This window comes from Morus notabilis, unplaced genomic scaffold (genome assembly GCF_000414095.1).
Source record: "Morus notabilis unplaced genomic scaffold, ASM41409v2 Scaffold277, whole genome shotgun sequence".
Classification (NCBI taxonomy): domain Eukaryota; kingdom Viridiplantae; phylum Streptophyta; class Magnoliopsida; order Rosales; family Moraceae; genus Morus; species Morus notabilis.
Window position 1 is genome coordinate 679,827 of NW_010363731.1, and position 8,492 is coordinate 688,318.

Here is an 8,492-nt window from a genome sequence, read left to right on the forward strand (position 1 = left end):
TGAGCCTTGAGTGTTGATTGAAGATCGTCCTTCGGGAGAAGGATTAGAAGCTTTCGGGAGGAAGCACACTACCAGCCGACAAGATTTCACTCTACAGTTTGAAGATGAGTCGTGCTTACTGGACAAGGCTGTTAAGGAGATTCGACACGGCGGCGACAATGTCAAGGTTGGAGTCTTTGAGTGTATGAGTCTGCTTGGTGTTTGTAATTCTTTAAAATTTTGTAGACTGTTCACTGTTTGGGCGTGGCCCCGCAGATCTAGATTTTTGAACCAAACTGCGATACCAACCTCTGATATTCTCTATTTCTTTTTTATTTTCCTGCTCAATTAATTGGATGTTGTTTAATCCATAATTAATTAATCATCTATGTTCCAGAAAGTATTATAACACACTCTGTAACACCTGCGTAAAAAATAGATGTAACAAGTAGTATCAAAGCGGTTCACTAACCGTTTGCTTGGTGAGATTTTGGGAATAGATTTGTGATCGCATGAATGGACTTTCTAATGGAAGAAGGTTCGGTCACATGCCCCCACTACTTGATGTCACTAAGAAGTTAAGAAGAACAAAACACAAATCTTCAGTAGCTCTAATAATTCTTAGAAGAATGAAGCTGCAGAAACCCGCTCAGAAGCAAAGACAAAAAATAGAGAAATTTAATGTCGGGAATGTGATGGTTACAGACACATTCAATCTGAGTGTGCCAATACTCTCAAGAAGAAAAAGAAGTCTCTCAAATCCATATGGAGTGATGAAGATTCTGAAGGGAGCCAGGTTGATGGTGCTGATTATGTGAGTAATTATATTGCTTTCAAAGTTTATACTGATAAAAAGGTTTCTGGCTACAGTGTTGCAGATAGTGTCAGAGACAAGGTTACAACATCTTCTACAATAGATCTTAAAAACAACATAGAAGACAGATCCGATTCAGATTCTGATAGTAATAGTGATGGTGGGGATTTGACTGTTAATACCATCCAGGAAGCTTACAAGACCATATTCAGCAAGTGGGTCAAAGCGTGCAAATTGAATAAGTCTCTATGGGAGTGAGTCCATGAGCTTGTCAAAGAGAATGAAGTGTTGAAAAGAGCTGCCATTAATTATGAGTTTTCTGGCTATTGGGAGAGAAGGGAAATTGAAAGAAACAATGGCTGAATTGGAAAACACTCAAAAGGAATTGAAGATGATGAATTCTGGCACTGTCAAATTGGATCATATTCTTTCATTAGGAAAATGAAGTGGTGATCGTCGTGGCCTCCAATACACCGGTGAGGGTTCAACGTCAAAGACCGTGTTTGTTAAAGCGTCACTTGCTCCTAAGCCTCAAATTATCCCCCGTAAGAAAGTTGTTATCTCACACCCTCTGCATAAGTTAAGAAGGTTTGTGGCTACATGTCACTATTGTAATTTTCCTAGCCACATTAGACCTAGATGTTACAAATACTTGAATGCTTTAAAAAGAGGTATGATCATTAATCCACCAAATTCCGTATTCTCTAGAAAGACACCTAAAGTAAAGATTGATGTGCAAAAAAAATTTCCTAGATGTGTGTGGGTAAGAAAATCTGATTTGAAGTGTCATGAGACTTATACTTTTTTAAAAGCATGTACAACTGACTCTGGGTACTGCAATAATTGTCACTCCAAGCTTTTGACATGTGATAAAAGCAAAATGCATGTGAGAATATTACAAACAGTAGGAGCAAGAATCATAGAGGATTCGGAGAGAGGCGATTTGTAGAAACTAATGAATTTGAAGGTGATCTGCAAGAAAGTGTTGCACCAAGCGTTTCAACAGGTGTTGCACCAAGCATTTCAACAGGTGTTGCAACATTTTTTTGCGACAACAGCTTCTAGAAGATTTTATTATTATTATTATTATTATATTTGCTTTCGCTTATTTTTGTTAAAAAATGGGAGAATAATGTAATTTTCTGATATTTCTAGTGTTTGAATTTGTATTAGGCTCATGGTTAGTTTTGTCAAAAAAACAAAAGGCCAAAGGGGGAGATTGTTAGGGATTTTCTTAGTTGGCAATTTTTTGGAAATGGGTTGTACATAATTCAAAAACAGGGTCAAGTTCATGATTGATGTAGAATGAGATTTTGTGGTAATTTTCATCTGCTAATTGCTCTGGATTTAGAAAGTTTTTACACATGGAAAGTAGAATTGGGCAAGTTTATTTTAGAGACATTTGTTGAGATATTTGTAGAGATTTGAGGAGATATGATTGTTACATGAAATTATGGAGATTCCTGCAGATTTGGGATATGATATATTGGAGGAAAGAAGAATAGATTGATTGGAAAAAGAGAAAAAGGAGGTCACGTCAGATTTGGTATAGTTAGTATGTTTTCTAAAGAAGGTATAAATGCTTTATATATATATATGTTGGTGTTGTATGGCTTTGTGTGTGTATATATATATATATGTATATATATATATATATATTTATTGGTGTTGTATATATGTGGGGTATTAACTTGGAGAAAAATATTGAGCAGCCTATGCTTTCTGTGAGGGTGTGTGCTTTATAAGGTAAAATGTGTGTGTGCAGATTAAATCTAGCCTATTAAGAAGGATTTGAAATTGGCTATTAGATTATTTTGAAAAAGCATTGAATTGGAGCATGACTTGGAAAGACATACCAATTATCACTATATATATAGCATATGGGTGTACGTGAGTTTTGGGTGCCTTGGAAGAGAAAATAGTGGGCTTTTGTGTTTTAAGGTTTTAAAAGCAATTTAAAGTCATATTTGGGGCACGAGTTTTAGAGATATATTTTTCAGAGAAAGAGAGTGAGTTTTAGTTTTGTGAGCCTTGAGTGTTGATTGAAGATCGTCCTTCGGGAGAAGGGTTAGAAGCTTTCGGGAGGAAGCACACTGCCAGCCGACAAGATTTCACTCTGCAGTTTGAAGATGAGTCGTGCTTACTGGACAAGGCTGTTAAGGAGATTCGACACGGCGGCGACAATGTCAAGGTTGGAGTCTTTGAGAGTATAAGTCCGCTTGGCGTTTGTAATTCTTTAGTATTTTGTAGACTGGTCACTGTTTGGGCGTGGCCCCGTAGATCTAGATTTTTGAACCAAACTGCGATACCAACCTCTGATGTTCTCTATTTCTTTTTTATTTTCCTGCTCAATTAATTGGATGTTGTTTAATCCATAATTAATTAATCATCTATGTTCCAGAAAGTATTACAACACACTCTGTAACACCTGCGTAAAAAATAGATCTAACAAGTAATATCAAAGCGGTTCACTAACCGTTTGCTTAGTGAGATTTTAGGAATAGATTTGTGATCGCATGAATGGACTTTTTAATGGAAGAAGGTTCGGTCACATGCCCCCACTACTTGATGTCACTAAGAAGTTAAGAAGAACAAAACACATATCTTCAGTAGCTCTATAATTCTCAAAAGAATGAAGCTGCAGAAACCAGCTCAGAAGCAAAGACAAAAAATAGAGAAATTTAATGTCGGGAATGTGATGGTTACAGACACATTCAATCTGAGTGTGTCAATACTCTCAAGAAGAAAAAGAAGTCTCTCAAAGTCATATGGAGTGATGAAGATTCTGAAGGGAGCCAGGTTGATGGTGCTGATTATGTGAGTAATTATGTTGCTTTCAAAGTTTATACTGATCAAAAAGTTTCTGGCTACAGTGTTGCAGATAGTGTCAGAGACAAGGTTACAATATCTTCTACAATAGATCTTGAAAACAACATAGAAGACATATCCGATTCAGATTCTGATAGTAGTAGTGATGGTGGGGATTTGATTGTTAATACCATCCAGGAAGCTTACAAGACCATATTCAGCAAGTGGGTCAAAGCGTGCAAATTGAATAAGTCTTTATGGGAGTGAGTCCATGAGCTTGTCAAAGAGAATGAAGTGTTGAAAAGAGCTGCCATTAATTATGAGTTTTCTGGCTATGGGGAGAGAAGGGAAATTGAAAGAAACAATGGCTGAATTGGAAAACACTCAAAAGGAATTGAAGATGATGAATTCCGGCACTGTCAAATTGGATCATATTCTTTCATTAGGAAAATGAAGTGGTGATCGTCGTGGCCTTCGATACACCGGTGAGGGTTCAACGTCAAAGACCGTGTTTGTTAAAGCGTCACCTGCTCCTGAGCCTCAAATTATCCCCCATAAGAAAGTTGTTATCTCACGCCCTCTGCATAAGTTAAGAAGGTTTGTGGCTACATGTCACTATTGTAATTTGCCTGGCCACATTAGACCTAAATGGTACAAATACTTGAATGCTTTAAAAAGAGGTATGATCATTAATCCACCAAATTCTGTATTTTCTAGAAAGACACCTAAAGTAAAGATTGATGTGCAAAAAAAAATTCCTAGATTTGTGTGGGTAAGGAAATCTGATTTGAAGTGTCATGAGACTTATACCTTTTTAAAAGCATGTACAACTGACTCTGGGTACTGCAATAGTTGTCACTCCAAGCTTTTGACATGTGATAAAAGCAAAATGCATGTGAGCATATTACAATTAGTGGGAGCAAGACTCATAGAGGATTCAGAGAGAGGCGATTTGTAGAAACTAATGAATTCAAAGGTGATCTGCAAGAAGGTGTTGCACCAAGCTTTTCAACAGGTGTTGCACCAAGCGTTTCAACATGTGTTGCCACATTTTCTGCGACAACAGCTTCTAAAAGATTTTATTATTATTATTATTATTATATTTGCTTTCGCTTATTTTTGTCAAAAAGGGGGAGAATAATGTAATTTTTTGATTTTTCTAGTGTTTGAATTTGTATTAGGCTCTTGGTTAGTTTTGTCAAAAAAAAAAAAAAGCCAAAGGGGGAGATTGTTAGGGATTTTCTTAGTTGGCAATTTTTTGGAAATGGGTTGTATATAATTCAAAAACAGGGTCAAGTTCATGATTGATGTAGAACGAGATTTTGTGGTAATTTTGGTATGCTAATTGCTCTGGATTTAGAAAGTTTTTACACATGAAAAGTAGAATTGGGCAAGTTTATTTTAGAGACATTTGTTGAGATATTTATAGAGATTTGAGGAGATATGATTGTTACATGAAATTATGGAGATTCCTGCAGATTTGGGATATGATATATGGGAGGAAAGAAGAATAGATTGATTGGAAAAATAGAAAAAGGAGGTCACGTCAGATTTGGTATAGTTAGTATGTTTTCTAAAGAAGGTATAAATGCTTTATATATATATATATATGTTTGTGTTGTATGGCTTTGTGTGTGTATATATATATAGGTATATATATATATATATATTGGTGTTGTATATATGTGGGGCATTAACATGGAGAAAAATATTGAGCAGCCTATGCTTTCTGTGAGGGTGTGTGCTTTATAAGATAAAATGTGTGTGTGCAGATTAAATTTAGCTCATTAAGAAGGATTTGAAATTAGCTATTAGATTGTTTTGAAAATGCATTGAATTGGAGGTTGACTTGGAAAGACATACCAATTATCACTATATATATAGCATATGGGTGTATGTGAGTTTTGGGTGCCTTGGAAGAGAAAATAATGGGCTTTTGTGTTTTAAGGTTTTAAAAGCAATTTAAAGTCATATTTGGGGCACGAGTTTTAGAGGTATATTTTTCAGAGAAAGAGTGTTGTCACTCCAAGCTTTTGACATGTGATAAAAGCAAAATGCATGTGAGCATATTACAATTAGTGGGAGCAAGACTCATAGAGGATTCAGAGAGAGGCGATTTGTAGAAACTAATGAATTCAAAGGTGATCTGCAAGAAGGTGTTGCACCAAGCTTTTCAACAGGTGTTGCACCAAGCGTTTCAACATGTGTTGCCACATTTTCTGCGACAACAGCTTCTAAAAGATTTTATTATTATTATTATTATTATATTTGCTTTCGCTTATTTTTGTCAAAAAGGGGGAGAATAATGTAATTTTTTGATTTTTCTAGTGTTTGAATTTGTATTAGGCTCTTGGTTAGTTTTGTCAAAAAAAAAAAAAAGCCAAAGGGGGAGATTGTTAGGGATTTTCTTAGTTGGCAATTTTTTGGAAATGGGTTGTATATAATTCAAAAACAGGGTCAAGTTCATGATTGATGTAGAACGAGATTTTGTGGTAATTTTGGTATGCTAATTGCTCTGGATTTAGAAAGTTTTTACACATGAAAAGTAGAATTGGGCAAGTTTATTTTAGAGACATTTGTTGAGATATTTATAGAGATTTGAGGAGATATGATTGTTACATGAAATTATGGAGATTCCTGCAGATTTGGGATATGATATATGGGAGGAAAGAAGAATAGATTGATTGGAAAAATAGAAAAAGGAGGTCACGTCAGATTTGGTATAGTTAGTATGTTTTCTAAAGAAGGTATAAATGCTTTATATATATATATATATGTTGGTGTTGTATGGCTTTGTGTGTGTATATATATATAGGTATATATATATATATATATTGGTGTTGTATATATGTGGGGCATTAACATGGAGAAAAATATTGAGCAGCCTATGCTTTCTGTGAGGGTGTGTGCTTTATAAGATAAAATGTGTGTGTGCAGATTAAATTTAGCTCATTAAGAAGGATTTGAAATTAGCTATTAGATTGTTTTGAAAATGCATTGAATTGGAGGTTGACTTGGAAAGACATACCAATTATCACTATATATATAGCATATGGGTGTATGTGAGTTTTGGGTGCCTTGGAAGAGAAAATAATGGGCTTTTGTGTTTTAAGGTTTTAAAAGCAATTTAAAGTCATATTTGGGGCACGAGTTTTAGAGGTATATTTTTCAGAGAAAGAGAGTGAGTTTTGTGAGCCTTGAGTGTTGATTGAAGATCATCCTTCAGGAGAAGGATAAAAAACTTTCAGGATGAAGCGCACTGCTAGCCGAAGAGATTTTACCATGCAGTTTGAAGACAAGTGGTGCTCACTGACAAGGCTATTATGGAGATTCGACACAGCTGCGACAATGTCAGGGGGGAAGTCTTTGAGTATATAAGTTCGATTGGTGTTTGTAATTCTTTGAAACTTAGTGGTTTGTTCATTGTCTGGGCATGACCCAACAGATTTTGTTTTACAAACCGAACTGCGATACTAACCTCTGATGTTCTCTATTTCCATTTTATTTTCCTACTCAATTAATTGGACGTTGTTTAATTCAAAATTCAATTAATAATCAATGTTCCAAAAAAGGTTACAACATTCTCTGTAACACCTGTGTAAAAAACAGAGATAAGGGTTACAACATTCTTTGTAACACATGCATAAAAAAACAGAGATAACAGGATTCAAACTATATGTTTTACAAATCTTTAAATAATTAAACCTCTAAAGTTAAATATCACGGATGAAAATAAGACAAGTGTTGTGGTGAAGGTTTCTAAACTACTAATCTTGGCTACAAGGTTTGAAGATCTGCAGATGCATAATGATCAGTGTATAGCAGATTTCAACTCCAAGCTATGTGATATAGCAGACGAGGCCTTTGCTCTTGGTGAGAAGTATTCTGAATCGAAACTTGTGAGAAAGACGCTTATTTTGTTTTTATTTTTATTTTTATTTTTTACCATTTTATCTTTCTTAAAAGCCTCAAATGTAATACTCGTACTACATTTTATCTAAAAATAAATAGTTTATTGAATAATAGATCACAACTATATGTTTTGTAAATCTTAAAATAACTAGATCTCCAAAGTTAAATATCACGGATTGAAATAGAGAAGTGCATAACTTTTAGCTATTGGTGTAGGTAATTTTAAATCTTCATTATGTTGTTTTTTGAAACGTATACGGAATATTTTTTGAGGATTATAAAAATTTAAGATTTTCAGATAGAAGATGTAAAACGCATATTGGACGTTCTAGAAAGGAAAAATACTTAAAGATACTCCATGTGTTTTGTCTAACTACTACTTTTGTTTATTTTATTTTTTAAATATCTAAGGGCATGTTCTTTTAGCTAACTCAAATCACAATTTAAATTTTTTACTACAATATTTTCTCTCATAAATATTTAAATTTAACTTTTTTATTACAGTATTTTCTCTCACATACTAAACTTAAGTTCATAACTCAAGTTTGAGAAAAGAACATAGACTAAAACACATTCTGTGTTTATAAAAACAGACTCAAAATATCCCTAAAGCAATTAATTTTTAAAAAAAATAAAAATTACCTTGTCTAATCTATATTAAACGTTACTTTATATATGATCTAACTAAAAAGTTAAATAAAAGAATTTTAAAAATGTTCAAATAAATAGTCCAATCAAACAAATAATTCAATTGTTTCGAGAGTTTCTCATTCTTTAAGATTGATTTTATTTCAATAATAATGTTTGAAAATTGTATTTAATAAAGTTTGAAAAGTATAATCTCGGTATTTTTTTTTTAAAATTAATTGCTTCAGAATGTATTTTGAGTCTGATTTTACAAATACAGAAAGTGTTTTAGACATTTACGTAATCAAAGGGATAAAGGTGGTATTTAAGCAAAATACAAGAGGTGTTGGAT